General features: G+C 41.9%; 1 long non-coding RNA gene across 2 annotated transcripts in view; it reads left to right on the top strand.

Annotated features, from left to right (window-relative positions):
• The window catches only part of LOC104869363, a 30,504-nt gene extending 21,376 nt beyond the window's left edge, over positions 1-9,128 (top strand). The window contains exons 1-4 of one of the 2 annotated variants that reach the window (XR_782290.1): positions 1,267-1,403; positions 4,245-4,561; positions 7,844-7,930; positions 9,007-9,128. This is a non-coding gene — a long non-coding RNA (uncharacterized LOC104869363). Of the gene's footprint in view, positions 1-1,266; positions 1,404-4,244; positions 4,562-7,843; positions 7,931-9,006 lie in introns of those variants that run through there. The other variant, XR_782289.1, reaches the window with a different exon arrangement.
• Positions 9,129-17,586: the final 8,458 nt, after the last annotated feature.

Below are 17,586 nucleotides of genomic sequence, written 5' to 3'. Positions count from 1 at the left end.
TCCTGGAGGTGACCCTGAGGTGGATTATGAAGGAGGCCCTGGAGCTGTGTTGAAGCAGGCAAGGGTTTTCCATGCTAAGGTCTTAACAAAGAGCAGAGAGGGAGTGGTACAGGGACCTGGGAAAATGCATGTGGTCCAATAAAAGTGTGCAGCACAGGAGAGTGGAGGGTGGAAGACCCAAATTAGGCTCAGTGAACCTGATGAGAATGAAAAACTGCTCCAATGAGAGTAAGAAAGTCAGAGACCAGGAAGGAGGAGAGAGGATCAACAATAGAATTTCAGGGCTGGGGATTTTGCTCTGTAGCGCCACTGTCTGCCTCGTAAGCACAAGGACCCAAGTTGGATCCCTGGTACTGAAAAAAAAATAGAATTTCAATCTTAGACAATGTATAGTTTTTATACGTGTAGGAATCATCAAAGGAGTTTCCTCTAGCCACCTCAATTTACAAGGAAGGATGCAAGGAAGGAAGGAAGGTGGGCCAGCAATCTTTAGTGATTTGCTCAAGGTCACATGGATAAGCTGGTATTAAAGGTTAATGTTCTTTCTATTGAGTTGTCCTGTCCCCTTCTTGAAGAAAACTAAGGCCCAGGAAGAGAAGGTGACATGCTCAAGTCACCCAGTCCACTAGCAGCAGTGTCAGAGCTTTGGATTCTCAGGGCAGCACTCTTTCCTCCCACCTGTAGGTCATGGAGGTGAATAACCTCTGAGAAACTGCACAGACTGAGTTATAATTGTGGCATAGTTATGCCTGTGATATAACTGACAGGAGCCAAGACGATGGTAGAAAAGATGAAGAGCTTGAGAAACTGAGCCCAGACTGTGAGGAGCGCTATTAGCAAGGATGTTGGAAGTCCTCAAGAGTAGCAACAGGGGAAAAGCACCATGATCCAGGTCTAAAATTCTCCAGAAAGATGAGAAGGGGTTCCAGAGGTAGGAGAGGACATGCAAGAAGAATGTGTGGAATATGTAGGTGATACGAGAAAATCAGAAGCAGAGTCTGAAAAGGGTAGGAGAATCTGGGTCACCTAAGATGTCATGGGCTAAGATTTTGACACAAGTAGTCATAGAAGGGAATTAAAAATCACAGTAGAGGAAAGGTAGAATTCATTTGGACATTGAAAATGAGATTAGGAGTTTTACACCGGGAAGGGTGAAATTTTCCAGGGAAAATTGCTATTGAGCCAAAAAGGAAGGAGAATGTGGTTGGAGGTGGTACAGAGGGGATTGAGGGTGGAATAATGATTTTTTTCTAATGCAGCATTGAGAGAGGCAGAATGATGGGAGTCGGATGGATGCCTGGGCATTAAACCCTGTGACACGAGTGAGGTCATCCTGTGTGCGGGCACCGACTAAATGCTAAGATGCCTTTTCTGTTAACCCTCACCTGATTTTCCTGAAGCAGGTATAGTTATCATCCTCATTCGACAGATGGGGAAACAGCAGCATAGAGAGGTTAATGTAACTCACGGTGACCACTCTTGAGTGGTAAAGCCAGGATTCACTTCATCTTGGCCCCAGAGCCTCAGCTTGTAATGACTGTGACTAGCTGAGGTGATAGGAGCCACCAGTCGCCACATAGGGTAGGGGCCAAATTCCTCTAAAGCTACTTCCTTACCGTGAGAAAGAGCCCGTGTGGATTTGTATCCATCTTTACCATTAGTAGCTTAGGAGGAGTCGGATACACAGCTTAAGCTTACTGAAAAGATCTCTGCTTTTTTAGAGATGCTATAATAAAAGTAACAGCAAAACTACCAGTGTTATTAGAGCATCCAGAGTGTTCCTGTGAAAACGCGAACCACATTCTGTCAATGCTGTGCTCAAAACCACCCAGTGGCTTCCCCACTCAGTGTAAAAACTGATATTCACAGTGGCCTGCCGGACTCTACCTTCTGGCCTTTACCTCATCTGTGATCCCAGTCTCCCTTTCTTATTCTGCTCCAGCCACACTCTGGTCTCCTTGCTGTCCCCTGAGCACACAGGCCCCCTCTTCACTGGCAACAGCCCACTCATATTTTAGCTCACCAAATTCATTGAGCAGACATCCCAAAGCAGTCTTTTCTTTCTGTATAAAACTATACGCTCTGCTTCCTCTTTTCTACCGTTCTCGTTATCTATTGCAGTGTAGAAAATCATCCGCCAGATGCAGAGGGTTAAAACATCAGCAATCATTTTATTTTTCGTGGTTGCTGAGGATCAGAAATTCTCTCAGCTGAAAGGTTCAGGCTTCAGGATCTCTTGTAGGGCTGCAGTTAAACGGTGGCTAGAAGGCGAACAATACAGGGTTTTAGCAGCTGTAAGCTGGCAAGCATGTGGTCTCTAGTCCCTCCATGAGGCCTGGCCTCATGGGCTACTTTGAACTTCCTTGCAGCACGCTGGCCTCAGGACAGTGGGCTCTTTACATAGTGGCTTCACAGGTGAGGGTTCCCACAAGCAAAGCGGCAGTTGTGGCGTCTCGTGTGACCTAGATTTGGAGTTTCACGTAGCATCGCATCCATGTACTCTATTTTATTAGACAGACATAAAACCCACCTAGTATGAAGGGGTGAGAATGTAGGTCCCAGCTCTCAATTACGGGAGGGTCACGGTCACATTGTAACAAGAGCCTCCTGAATGGGAGGCACTGTCGCCAGGTGAAAAAAAACATTTGCCACCCCTGCTTCACCCTCTCTGGAGTGCTTGTCCTCACCTCTATTAGGTGCACATCTGTTAGGTATTTTCTGTGTTGTCTGTCTTCTGCACTAAAATGTCACCTGCTTTGTTCTCCTTTGTATCCCAAGAGCCTCACACAGGGCCTGGCATGTAGTGATATTCAATATAACTTTGCTGAATGAATGAATTTTGTTTTTTTAATCCTAACTATAGGTCTCTAAATTTGATATTAACACAGTCATTTTACAGATGAGGGAACTGGAGCTGAGAAAGACTTATAACCTATGCAGGACCCTACGCTACGAAGTGGAAGAGGCAGGATTGAAATGCATGTCTGCCTTTTCCACTCTTTCACACTGCACTGCCGAGGACTACCCTCCACCGGCCACTTCCACCACTACACAGAGACTCATGCTGGCCCGATCCACTAGCAAGCGAAATTAAATTTTCCCCCAGTTGGTTGCACTCAAGCTGAAAGCAAAGCAATTGTATTTTAAATCCCCCTTATAGCAAATATTTCAGAGCATGTTCAGGGGTAACCATCAAACTTGGCGTTTAGATCTTTTTTTCTGGCTTGTTACAAAAAGGCAATTAAATGAAAGGTTGGGCAGCTTTTCAAGTAGCCAATTCAAATTGTTGGCTTATTTTTTGCCTAGCTGTTTTTATAGGCATCTCACCAATATTTATATCACTATTTCCCACAGGGAAGCCATGGGTCTGTGGTATTTGAAATAATAAAGCCTTAGATCTGTGATATTTGAAATAATAAAGCCTCTCTATTGGCTCTTTAAAAGGCCTTGGTAAAATTGTGCCATTAACATTCACAGTGCTTCATTTATGAGACCTGATTGTACTTATTTCCATATTCTTCACTGTTTTTCCAATGAGGATCTCACTTAATAGTGTTTGAAGGCTAAAGGCTTCAAAGCAGATTCTTTACCATTTTATCTTGAAAAATATTCAATATTTGTATAATTAAAGTGAAGTCTTCTTGGAGAAAATGACAACTCAAATAATCTTAAATGTACCTCCAAGAAAAAAGCTGTCAAAATGACATTTAGTTTTAGAGTCACATTCTCTAAAGTCCTTGCTTTTCCGTCTGATTTCTTGTAATCTTTGAAGGTTATGTCATGGCTGACTTCAAATCACTTATTAAATTATTATGGCCTCTTTAAATGAGAGTTCTAAGGGTAAGGGGATCTATTTTTTCTTTGCCCCAGATTTTGTCTACTGCAATGTTACTAAGGATTTTAAACAACAAAAGCTGAAAACAAAATCTTCGTTGACCCTGGTTTTCCTGCCAGCTAACATCCTATTTTTTTCTTTTGCACTAAAGGCTTAAAAGCATCTTTTATGCCCTCTGTCTCCCTTTTTTCAGCTGCTAAATTATATACCACAGATGAACAATACCCTTCAATTTAATTGGCAAGTCTAAGGGAATTTGTGAAGTTCTCTTTTTCATTGGCCACCGCCAGTCTACTTCCCCAGCCTTGGCATTGTGCCTCCCACTTTGCCCCTTCACCAGTGTTCAAGCATCCCCTTATCTAGGATGTCTTCTGAGTTGGTATCATAATTTACCCATCTTTGTACACAGGGCCTCCTGGGACTTCAACGGAGAGGAAAGTGTTGGAGGCCAGAACTAAGAGACCTGACTCATCTCCTGGCCTCAGATCTACAAGGGGGAAGCTCATAACTTGACACAAAATCCACAAAGACTTGGACAACATGTGCTGGACATTGACCAATACCAGTCCATACATCCAATCCAGTGTTTAATGAGACTTTCCAGGCAATGGATATCTTCATTCAACAAAAATTGTGCAGGGGTCAGCTCTGTGTTGGGCGTTATTGCGCTAGGCACCGAGGCTAATATAATTAAGACATTGCAGTTTTCCTTAAATTGCTCAGTAGGTAAGTAGACAGATTGGTGACACATAGGTGAACAGATAGGTGGAAATATAGGTATATAGTTCAAAAAAGGTGGTCATATTGGCCATGGAGACAAATGCCATTGACTTTGTTTAATCAGTTGTTCTTCTAAGAGTTTGATGTAGCCTTGATTAGGTATTATATTGGAGAAGCATGGTATTGTTTTCCACAATTAAGCAAGAGGATAAAATGAATGAGATGCATTTTCCAAATAGCTGTTAAGCACTACTAGAAAACCTGGGAACTCTTAAATCCTTGCCATGCTGTGTCCTCTTCAATCTTTTACTGTGTGGTACCTCACACATGTCCTTGCCTCCACAAATGCAATTTTTTTTTTTGACAGATTGGTGACACATAGGTGAACAGATAGGTGGAAATATAGGTATATAGTTCAAAAAAGGTGGTCATATTGGCCATGGAGACAAATGCCATTGACTGTTTAATCAGTTGTTCTTCTAAGAGTTTGATGTAGCCTTGATTAGGTATTATATTGGAGAAGCATGGTATTGTTTTCCACAATTAAGCAAGAGGATAAAATGAATGAGATGCATTTTCCAAATAGCTGTTAAGCACTACTAGAAAACCTGGGAACTCTTAAATCCTTGCCATGCTGTGTCCTCTTCAATCTTTTACTGTGTGGTACCTCACACATGTCCTTGCCTCCACAAATGCAAGTTTTTTTTTTCTTGGCTTCTCTATACTTCACATCCTTCCATTTCTAATTATTTGCCCCTATCCATTAATTCTCCCACCCAGAGTGAAACAAAAATGGCAAACTATGTAATCAGGAAGAGCAGATTTTTGACAGGCAAAATTGAGAACTGGAAAGAAATGGCCGAGACACGTATGATAAATAACAACAGAACGGTGACTTTATATTACAGCAACTTCCAACCGTACATTTTTACAAATATCAATATCAACCAGAAAATCTTATTGGCAATATTTTTTGGATATTAAAAAAATATTTTTAATTTGAGAAAGGGCCCATTTGGGTCAGTTATATCCCAAGAAGAGAAACTGCTGTGTTAATTCTGTTTCCTGACTTCAGGGTGTAGAGGAGACATGAATTCAATTAGCACCTTGGGGCTTCCTTTATCCTTCATTTCAGAAGAGGGGGCGCTTCACATGCTCAGTGGTGTCGGGTCACATCAAAAGCGGGGAACAGTTTCTTGATTTTTAATTTTCTTCCCCAAACAGAAAGGCACCTATTTTGTTTCACTCTAATTAGTGCAAGGGCTGGTGCGTGACTGAGGGAGCAGGCTGGAGCTTTGAAGACAGTGTGGCATAGTTCTCTGTTGATCTCTGGGCGGGGCTTTCCCTTCTGCTGTGTCTATGCTGGAGCAAGTGGCTCGGGAAGGCAGTGGTCTCAAAGTCCTAGCCAGCCTGTGCCAGGTGGTAAGAGAAACAACATTTTTGGACTCTCACACTTACTTCTACATCAGAAATACAAAATTAATTATTTTAGTTGCAATGTAGAAAAATTTTTATTTTTATTAGTACAGGCTTGAATAATGATTTCATTTATTGTGGGGCATTGGTACATTTAATAACTCTCTCTCTCTCTCTCTTTTCTTCTCCTCCCCTCCAATTCCTACCTACTTCTTACATGTCTTAGTAGTTCTATTTCCAATTTTTTCTTTCAATTATTTTTCATCTTCTTTCTCTTCCCTTCCTAAAATAATGTAAGCATCAATAACAAGCTTAGTTATAAAAAACAGCTACTTGAAAGTGCTGGATTAACTATAGTTCACTAATTCTTCTCTTGGAGGAAGTGACAATGGGTTGTGTCACTGCCGAATGCTCCCTCTACCAACAAACTCTGTTTACTAGTGAAGAAACTGAGGTGCACAGTGGTAAACTATCTTAATGAGGGTGAAATGACTTAATGACTTAGCACTGTAGACCTTTTATTAAGCACTGAAATCTCCATCTATTAATAAGTGTCTCCGATAAAAGGAGTTTCTCTGTTGTACTAGTTCTAGCTGGCCCTCTAAGAGCCTGTGTCCCATACAACATCTAAAGATTTCTTTACCACCATGAAGACAGCAGAGCCTGAAGTATGACATTCTGCAGTTCATGTCCCAGGAGCAGTAGTGTGTCTGAACTTCAAAAGATCACTCAGTTCCTACATCAGATGTTTTACCCATCTAATCCAGAAAGTACTTTGTCCTGGTTAACCGAACATCTGCTTTGCATGAGGCCCTATGAAGATTCAGAAATGAATAAAATAACGAGATTACAGTATATCTCCACGAAATTGCAGTTCGGAGTTTGCAGTTCAATCGTTTGTGGATTTTTCCTTAGAACCTAACTAATAATTGAAACCCACACAGTTTCACGAAAACTGTAACATCCTTTGCAACAGACCCCGCTCGCAAGTAGCCAATCCGAGAGCCTTATGCAGTTTTCCTTGCTGCTGATTGGCTGCTGTCCTGTAACCCACACACTAGCACTCTCGCCTCGTAACAGGTGCTGTGTGTAGCTAGCTCAAGTGTCCTCAGTTGTGTTTTCCCTAAAGTCCTGAGACCCCCTAAGATGCTGCCAAAACGCCTTGCACCTTCTAAGGCTTTATTAATACAGAATTTTATCTTAAATTATATAACTGGGGGGGCAAAGCATATTTAGAGTTTAAACTACAAAAATGGGCATTTATTGGCATTTTTCTGACCATACCCGAAATTTGTGGTTTTTCACAATTCACGGGTGCTCTAGGAATGTAACCCTCACCAATTTCAAGGGACCACCGTACACTGATCCTATAAATCATCACTTTGGAAATTTTTTTAAAAGTGGATAAGCCTGGGGCTTTTTCCAGGACAGAAGTCACAAAGGTAAATGACTGCAGAGGCTTGGCTAGTAGCAGAGAGTGGCTCTGGTTGGGAATAAGAGTTATGGCTGGGGCTGGGGTGGGAGCTGTTTCCAGCTGGAGCGTGCATACATGCCTGTTTTGAAAGGGTCAGCTGCTACTCATTTCCAGCTAATTGTGTTCTGATGAAGAAATGCAGGCCCGGTGTGGCCAGTACTGAAGATTTCTCAGGAAAAGCCAGAAATCTCAATTTTTGTATAAAGTCTCTCAAATTTCCAAGAGGTTTGTGTAGGTCAAGTATTTCCAGCTCAGTTTGTGAGCTCTCTCTCAGCTAGAGTACAGAGCAGTCACAGAGAATACTGTAAGGTGCTCTTCATAATTCTTTTTCATTGTATTTCACACAGTCCTACTTCCTGCCTCTCTTTAACCTTTCTTCTCCCCCTCCCCCACTCCAGCTTGTGGTCAGTGGACCTTCAGTGGAGGAGCATAGAGCATTAGTTACTGGTGAATTACAGATGACCTTGGGATGCACTCCTCTTGTGGTAAGCACGTCAAAGTAAATTTTTAACTTTAAACACGACAATATTTACAATTTTTTTTATTCAGGGAAGAGCTATATTCATTTTAGTCAATATTTCAAGGCTGAGATACATTGAGAGTTGTGTGCATCACACAGTAAAGAATTCCATTTTGAAGTGAGTGAAAAAGCCTCAAAGGCACATGAAAGTAATTGCCTGGAGGGTTGCATTAGTATTAAAACTGGGTTAGAAAAGGGACCTAATAGATTAGCTATTAAATGTCCTTCATATGACTTTCTTCCTCTTGATATATAAGAAGAATATCTGCACAATAAATAGAGAGTAGCCTGTTGTATTTAAAATATTGCCTCCTATACGAGCATCAGGAGCTTAAAATTAAATATCAACTGTGGGAAGTGCATTGAGAATCAATGAGAGATGGGTAGCAGGAAGAATAAATGAGTAATAGGTAAGAGCAAGAAGATCTGGGGTTACGCATTAGAAAAAGCCAAAACAAGAGGGCCAGTAAAGTGCAGCATGAGGTTGGAGGGCAGTATTATATGCCTGCTGTGCTTTGACTGTGTCCACAAACATTCATGTGTTGGAAACAATGCAACAGTCCTGTATCTTTAAGAGATGATTATTAGGTCATAAGGGCTCCATCGTCATGGAAGATGGGACTGTGATAGTTATGATGGAAGTAGATTTAAAGCTTAAGTTCAGCCTACTTCTCTCTTGTGTGCATGTGCTCTTGCCTTTCTGCCTTTTGCTGTGGAATGATATGGCGAGCCATTATGGTGAGCCTTGACACAGGCCTAGCCATGATTGAACTTTGAGTCACCTCGCTGGCACGGGTGTGCTCTCGCCCATAGCCACGGGCGAGTTCAGCTGGTAGCAGATGTAACCCATAATGGTGATTATTGTTTCCCTCTGGAATGTGTGGGCGGTATTCTCGCTCCCTCGCTCCCTCGCTCCCTCGCTCCCGTGCAGCCCTCGCTCCCATGCAGCTGGAGAGTATAAAAGGGAGAGGTTCTGTAATAAAGCAAGCAAGGAACTTGAGAAGAAAGGTGCCTCCCGTCTCTCTGTCCTCGTCCTTTCAGGTTTAGGACCTGCTGGCAGGATCCTGACGTCGCGGCTTGTGACAGAATGACCCACAAGAAGGTGCCCAACAGATCCAGACCCATGATCTTGAACTTCCTACTCTTTAAACTATAAGAAATAAACCTCCATTCTTTCTAAATTATCCAGTCTCAGGTATTCTGTTTTAACAGCAGAAAACAGACTAAGACAATGTATTACTATAAGAGCTCACTTTGGAGTACAAAATAAGAAAGTACATAAAATCAATAGGGAATGATCGAAGGCTTCCGGGAAGATGGCACAGTGATAAACATCAACAAATTGATGCCTCTGAGATTCAGAACCCAAATACTGGAAAATAACAACTTGGAAAAGAATAGCAGGAGGGGGGTGGATCCCCAGGAATCAGGAAGGATCTGAAGGGAAAATTGGAGCCCAGAGAGAAAGTGAAAAGGCAGACCACAATACAAAATAAAGAGATAGCTAACTGCACTTTCTTCCCAGGTCCTGGGACACAGTAGGAGAGAGGAGGGGCAAATCTTCAAAGACATAGTGAGGGCAGCTGACTCCAGAGGCATTCAGGGAGAAATGCACCAGTGAAGTGGAGCACTAGATTCTATGTACTAGCACAGTGGGTGAGTGACTCCACTCAAAGTGATTGCTGGCTCCCCTGGAGAGGGTGCTTGGCCAAATGCCATTTTAGGGAGGGGCCAACTGAACCTGGGACTCAAAGCTGCCATGGGTTGGCTAAATCTCAGGGCTACCACTGTTGAAACTGTACAGTAAATGGGTGAGGGACAATGATGGGAGACACCCAGGTTCAAGGAGCTAAGGTCAGACAGGTGAGAGACACCCAGAGTGCTGTAGGCTAAATACTCAGGCTTCAACCCCACAACAACAGCCCAGGATCAGCCTGAACTTCTGTGGGGTTGAAAGCACCAAAATTGGCATCCTACCCTGTTCCTACTTCAGGCTTTCTAAGATTATTCATCAATCTGCCCTAATCTCACTGCAGGCTTGCTGGAATTATCCAGCATGGATCTGGGCTCTGTCTGCCTCCTTTGTCTGCCAGTGACAGCAGAGACATCCCCTGAATTCGACACTACCACAAAACTGTAGACCTCAGAATATAGTCACAGCTTGAAATCACAGAAAAAATCTTTTTTTCTTTGATTTTTTTTTCCTTGATTTTTTTTTGTTTTTTTATGAGTGTGAACATTGTTTTTAGTGTTTGTGCTTTGTTTTTCCTCCTTCTTCTTCTTTTTTTTTTTTTGTTTTTTTGTTTGTTTGTTTGTACCAGGATTGGATTCAGGTACTTGCACTTGTGAAGCAGGTGAAGAACCACTGAGCCAAATTCCCAGGCCCATTTTTTCTTCTTTCTTTCCCTCTTGTCTTCACCAGTTTCCCAAAGTTTGAGTAATCTTCCTTTGACTTTTAAATTTGCCTCTAATCTCTTTCTCTTTTTTGAATTTCTCTATTTTTCCCCCTTTAAATTTTCTCCCCTGAGGATACAATCATCACTCTACTGAGAGGATGTTTATTGTATATAATTTGATGATTTGTTTTAGATTTTGTTATAGATATATTTTGTTATATAACTATAATCTTATACCTATGGTTAAAGGTGACAACAGTTATCACAATTTGTCATTGTACCTGTGCATATAAAATTAAAAGGAATGAAAGGAAAACAATTGAAATCAACTTTTGTAAAAGGAGAGGGGAAGAAAGATTGAAGGGAAGGAAAGGGAGTGGGAAAAAAAGTAAGATACATTATGTACAGGTACAAATTCCCTATGATGAATGTGATCATTGTGTATGTCAAAAGTATACCAGCAAAATTAATTTTTAAACATAGGGAATGATGGGGAGTAGTTATGTGCAAGAGACAAGGGTTATGACATGAATAGATGTAATATATGCAATTTTGTACTAGAAAATGGCTAATTACTTCTCCTGAGGGTGAAGAGAAGCCTTGATGTGTAGCATTTGCTTATTTCCATGATGTAAACTGTCCAACCGTAGCTGGATTCAAGCTGAAGGCTTGGAAAGAGATGTTCACAAGTGTGCCTTGGCTAGGTAGAAGAAAGGCGCTATCAAGGTCAAAGAGAACTGAAGGTCTTCAGGTGCTTAAAGCGTGAGAAATGAGTTGACCGTAGAAATCATAAAACTGAAAAGGTGAAATTGAAGATTAGAAACACATCCTCCCAATCTAGGAAAGTGACCAAGGAGGGAAGGGTGGAAGTTAGACTCCATGGAAGCAAGTGTGACATTGCGATTGAGGTTAGCACATGTTAGAGTGAGATGTCACGTGATAGGTGGAAAATCATTCATGGTCAGTTATGGAAGACCTGCGCTGATTATAAAGACGTGGAGGACAACATTCTTATCCATTTAGTAGGGGAGACGAGGCCCGTATCTACATGTAACCTAAGATGCCTGGTAACCTAGAATGTCCCATCAGGACAGAGAAGGTGTGTTAGAGATGAAAAGATGAGTGAGTCTCTTAATAGTAATAATAGATGACATGTATTTGAGCCCTTACAAAGTACCTAGCATTGTGTTCACTTCCTTATCTGCATTCTGTTTAATCCTTAGAACATCCATTCTAGCTGGGGTTTTGGCTCAATGGTTCTGCCGCCTGCCTTGCAAGCACAAGGACCCGAGTTCAAACCCCGGTACCAAAACAAAACATCCATTCTACAAATGAGGAAACTGAGTCAGAAAATTTAAATAATTTATCCAAGGTCATACAACTGGCTGTGACAGAGTCAAACCTGGCATGTGGGTCTTTCCAGCACCAAAACCTTGTCCCCTAACCATGGTACTATACTGCTTCCCCCAGAAGATAATACTTGGAGGGAGATGAGGGATAGTGTAATAAGAGATTTGGACTTTCTTTTTTATTTTTTAAAATTATTATTATTATTATTATTAGGTACCAGGGTCCTGGCATGTGGGTCTTTCCAGCACCAAAACCTTGTCCCCTAACCATGGTACTATACTGCTTCCCCCAGAAGATAATACTTGGAGGGAGATGAGGGATAGTGTAATAAGAGATTTGGACTTTCTTTTTTATTTTTTAAAATTATTATTATTATTATTATTATTATTGGTACCAGGGATTGAACTCGGGTCCTTGTGCTTGCAAGGCAGGCCACCAAACCGCTGAGCTAAATCCCTGGCCCTGGACTTTCTTTTTTAAAAAAATTATTCAGCTTGCATATTCCTAAAGAGTAAATTCATGTTTTAACAAATTTCCCTTGCGCTTGCATGTGACATGTATTTTTAGGATCTGCTGTTAGCAAGTGTATTTTTGTGTGCTTGGGTGGGAGAGTGGGAAAAGTTTTACAGCGTTGTTTAAACAGAATGCAGGGGGATATGGCAGAGACTGTAACATCTCTGTCACCTAAGATCTTGGAAGAACCACAGAGACATATCCCCAATTTATTATTCTATGTACATCTCCGGATAAATGACTAGTTAAAGGTATCGTTAAAGCATTTTAAATGACCTACTTCCAGCAGTGAACAAAATCATTTACTGTGCCAAGCCAACTGGCATTCCTGAGATTATAAAACCACAAAGTGAGGAAAACATTAAAACAGCTAAAACAAAGATGATACACAATACAGAAAAGGAGAAAAATGCAGCCCTATTGTCTGCCTAGGCAGATGGCTGACCACTAGGAGGGCCTCAGCAATGTTCAGGGTAATTGGTTGCTGGGGTTTTCTGGCAGCAGTGATTCAGACCTCAGCTTCATCCACAGGATTCTGGCTTGTTCTGCTCTCTGCCTCCTCCACTAGATCTGGTGGTTGATCTGAGCTGGCAATTGGAAAGAGAATGTTACTTTTACCTTCAAACGCTTTTCTGGAAATGCGGACATGAAAAGTAATTAAGGATCTGATTTCCTAGCAGTCTTTCTCTCCTGTACAATTATCTGCAGATATAAAATTGCCTGCTTTGATAATTATACCCTCCAAATGAGGGGCAAGTGGCTAATTATGCCCACATGTGGCCGATTGCACTCTCCATTAGCCAATTACGTGCAGAATTATTTGTGCACATAAATAATTGCACTCATGGAAAATAGCAGCCCTCCTTTCAAATCCTCCTGCTTGGAGTGGCTGGTAGGGTAATTGTCACACTGGAAATGTGTTTGATGGGGAGTGAAAGAGTATCAGATACCAGGAAATGTGTAAGTGAGCAGAACTCACAGATGTGCTCTGCAGCAAATGGTGTTAGGAGCCAAAGAGAGCAGGAAGGACCATGGGACGGAGCCAGCCCGACATCAGGAAGCCTGCTTTTCAGGTTGGCTGGGCTGCTCAGGTGCAGTGACCTTGGGCAGGTCATTAACCTTACTTCAGGGTCTCCTGGTTCTGCATACACAATGAGGATGACAATAATATCCAATTTCCAGCACTATTGTGGAATGGATCATACCCTTCAAAAGGATCCAATCTCCTTCCAGCCACAGTATTACATAAATATGAGGCATTATCATGTCAGCTGGCACATTTCCAACTGTGTAGGAATGGGAATTACCCTCAATAGCAAAGCAGGGGCATTAGTTTGGAGGGAGAAAGAGAAGAGGCTTGTTGCTCTAGTTATGATGTTTCCCCGGACGAGAGACCAGAAAATGACCTATTATCATTCAGAATTAATTCATTCAACAAACATCTATCAACTCTTACACACTTCTGGGCATTTGGAAACATAACAAACAATACGACCCTACCTTAGAAGATTCCTGGAACATTGGCCTGGGCTCCTGCCCAGGGGTCAGCCTTGTACTGTGATCTGCTTCAACTAAAATGAGAGGAAGTTTCCCCTCACATCTAGGAAACCTGGCCTGGATTTTCATGGTTAATTGCATTTTCAATGATAGTGAATCTTGTGTGTTAGGGTTATTTTTAGCAACCTCAGAGCTGTGGTTTTAAGCACTACCCTAAGAAGTGGTCTATGTGAGTCAAAGGCAAGGCTGAGGTGTCACTATTCTTACCCGACAAGCATGACAGTTTCCAAGGAGGCACCAGACTTTGCCCTCCCTCCTCAAATTCATCCTCCGTGCCTGGCCCTTCCTGCCTCCCTCTTGCCTGTTCCTCCATCTCCCCTTTCACATATAGTAGGAGGCTCTCTACTTCAGGATGCAAAGAGAGGTGTCATGGAGGCAGGCACATTAAATTAGTCATGAAAGATAAGATGTTTGTTAGATGAACGGGACATCACGATTGGGGCCATATGACGGGAAGCCAGGGTGTGCCATAATCTGGTGCAGGGTTTAGAACATGGACTCAAACTACACTTTGCCTGGGTTTAAATCCTGGCTGTGTGATGTTGGGCCAGTTATTTAATCTCTCTGTGCTTTTGCTCTCTCATCTGTGAAATGGAAATTATACTCTACCTGCCTAGTGAAGTTACTATAAAAGTCAAATTAGTAAATATATAAATGGAAGCATGTGGAATGACTAGCATATAGTAAATATTGATTTTTGCCCTTATTTTTATTACTTGAGAGGGAATAAAGAAAAATTTCCTCTAAGAAGAGCAAGACAATTGTTTTATACATGTTAGTATTTTTTTAAAAAAGCAAATACTTGGACTTTAGAGATTCTCCCGTAGGAAGTTGGGCTACTGCCCAGGCATCTTTACCTTCGAAGACTCCCCTTGCCTCCCACCTCATGGGATTCTGGTGCAAGTGATCTGAGGACCACACTTTGAGAAATGGAGTCGCATGGAAGTGGCTCTCACTGCATCTTACGTCTGCCTGGCATATCCAGCACTGGAGCAGAAGAGACCTTTGTCGGAGGTCTTTGCTGGGTTTGCTGCTCAGCGTATGGGCTGTGACAGTGAGCTCCCAGCTGGCTGCAGCGGCATCCTCTGAAGTGTGGCTGCCTTCAAGGTCCTGGTCAGGTGTGTATCTTATCGAGCCCACTTATCAGCTTCCTTCTTTAATTCTTCTATTTTTTTTTTTTAAGAGGCTACAGGGTTAAAAAAAAAAAAGCATTTTAATTAAGAGTTGAATCCTATTGCTCTGATTCTGTAAAAAAAAAAAAATCATAAGCATTTGCACTTAGGGAACAAAGTACCCAAACTAAATGCTCCCAGCTCCAGGAGATTCACAGCAATAGAAATGGAGCTGGATTTTGGCCACAGTGCAAATGTATTGATCTGTTGCTGGGTGCTCTGCATTTTCCAGAGAGAACTGGTTGTGCCTGCTGTGCTTCAGTGCTTAAGGGAAGTGATTCTTCAAAATGCTAGTTTTTAAAGCCCAGCTTCCTTAAATAAGAACATTTAAAAATTTTTTTTTCTTTTATTGAGTTTATTGGCACATTTTAAGTACACAGTACAGTTAGTTGCATCATTGGGATCTTGTACCTTTACATGACAGGTCTTGGTTCTCATTTTTTTCCCATACCCCTGCCTTCCCTTCATCCACTCCTCTCCCCATTTACAAACACTTTATTTCCATTTTTTCATTTTCTCATATTTATTTTCCCTTATTACCTTTCCCCTACCTTTCCCACTTTCCCTACACCTTTAGCCCTTTTCTTCCCATTTCACAATGTCAGTTATCTCATTAGGATCTTATGTACTATTACAGTTTATTCACACCAGAGAAACTATTTGGTATTTACACATGTGTGACTTGTTTATTTCACTTAGGAGTATATCTTCAATATGTATCCATTTTCCTATGAATGACCCTTAATTTCTCTGTCATTATGGCTGAGTAATATTCCATTTTATAGAAAAACCACATCTTCTTTATCCTGTCTCCAACTGATGGGCAGATGGGCTGTTTCCAAATTTTAGCTATTATAAACTGCCGCTATAAACATGGGTGTGCATATATCACTCTGGTATGATTCTTTTAATTCTTTTGGAAAGATACCCAGCAGAGGGATAGCTGGGTCAAGGAACCTCTAGTCCCAGCTCTTTGAGGTATCTCCATATTGATTTCCATAGTGGTTACACCAGTCTGCACTCCCACCAACAATGGAGAAGGGTTACTTTCTCCCCACTACCTCCACAACATTTGTTATTGGTTGATTTCTTTTTGTTTTTGTTTTTTGAGACAGGGTCTCACTATGTAGTTGAGACTGATCTGGAACTCACTGTGTAGCCCAGGCTGGTCTCAAACTCGCAGCAATCCTCGTGCCTCAGCCTCCCGAGTGCTGGAATTACAGGCATGTGCTACCACACCCAGGAAAGGTTGATTTCTTGATAGCCGCCATTCTTTGTGGGGTGAGATGGAATCTCAGTGTTGTTTTCATCTGCATCTCTTGAATGACCAGTGATGTGGAACATTTTTTCATATATTTACTTGCTGCTTTTACTTCTTTGTCTGAGAAATGTCTGTTCATTTCAGATGCCCAATAAGAACATTCTAATTGTATCAAAAATTGAAACTGCCACTGGGTGACAAAGGGACCCAGAACACAAGTGCTGTCCCATAACTTTTCGGTGAATGGGTAAGTGGACTTGTGTATTTTATACTATCTGTCAGGGTCCAAATGCTAAAGCAGTTGTGAAAAGATGGCACGCCTATCAGACACTTTCAGAAGTATTTTTTTTTTTTTTACAATAAAAACTGTTCCACTTTAATACTATTGAGAAATAATACTATTGAGAAAATAAATTTGTTTTCCCCACATCTACATCTTGGTCTTCATGAAGACAAATTCCCCTGAATACTCACGAACACCCTCCTACGTGCTGTCCCTTAGTCATACCCCTGAGGATGGCCCCTACCTGATGCTGGAGGGCAGGTTTGGCCTGCTGGAGAGGCATTGTTCTGGTCAAAATTTACATCCATGGCTTTCAGATAAGAGCATCATGGCTGCAAAAAGAGCTCTTCAGGGTAGAGGGATGGACTGGACCTATGAAGATGAAATGTGGTGAGGATCATCACCAAGCTAAGCTCTAGGTCCAGAGCCTCTGGAATCACACTTTGGAGGAGAGTGGAGATAAACGTGGGTTGATGTGAACTTCGCTGCCTGCTGCAGCAGCCCATTCCTTTTGGATTGCTCAAACTGTTAGACAATACTCCACGAAGCAGTAGTGGACCTTCAACCCATTTCTGCCGTGATAGGAAGGCTCCATGCTTCAGTGTCCTTGTTCCTCCTTGCTATAGTTTGGTCTTAAATATCTCCCAAAGGCCCTTGTGTTAAAGGCTCAGCCACCAGTCTATTGTGGTATGGGGGTAGAGGTGTGGGACCTTTAAGAGGTGGGACCTACTGGGAGGAAGGTACTAGGTCCCTGGGAGTGTTGCCCTCCAAGGGAATTGTGGCGCTCTCGCGCTCTCTCTCTCTCTCTCTCTCTCTCTCTCTCTCTCTCTCTCTCTCTCTCTCATTTATTTATTTTCAGTACATGTTTGCAATCCAAAACGTTTATACTCCTTATATGGTGTTGGTATATGTGCATACATTTCTTTTTTTAATCCCCTTTCCCTCCCTTCCCTCCCTCCATCTCTTGTCCCCTTCACATTTCAGAAAGATCTACCTCCCTGCTTCCTAGCATCTGTACTTGATTTTGCTTTTTATTTATACCTCGCTTTCTTTTTGCTTCCCAAGCAAAAAGGTGAGCAGCTTCTTCCG

This window comes from Fukomys damarensis, unplaced genomic scaffold (genome assembly GCF_012274545.1).
Source record: "Fukomys damarensis isolate Sample0158 unplaced genomic scaffold, DMR_v1.0_HiC HiC_scaffold_8, whole genome shotgun sequence".
In the NCBI taxonomy this organism is placed as follows: Eukaryota; Metazoa; Chordata; class Mammalia; order Rodentia; family Bathyergidae; genus Fukomys; species Fukomys damarensis.
The sequence above is the reverse complement of the archived record's forward strand: the minus strand, read 5'-3'. Positions and strand labels throughout refer to the sequence as shown.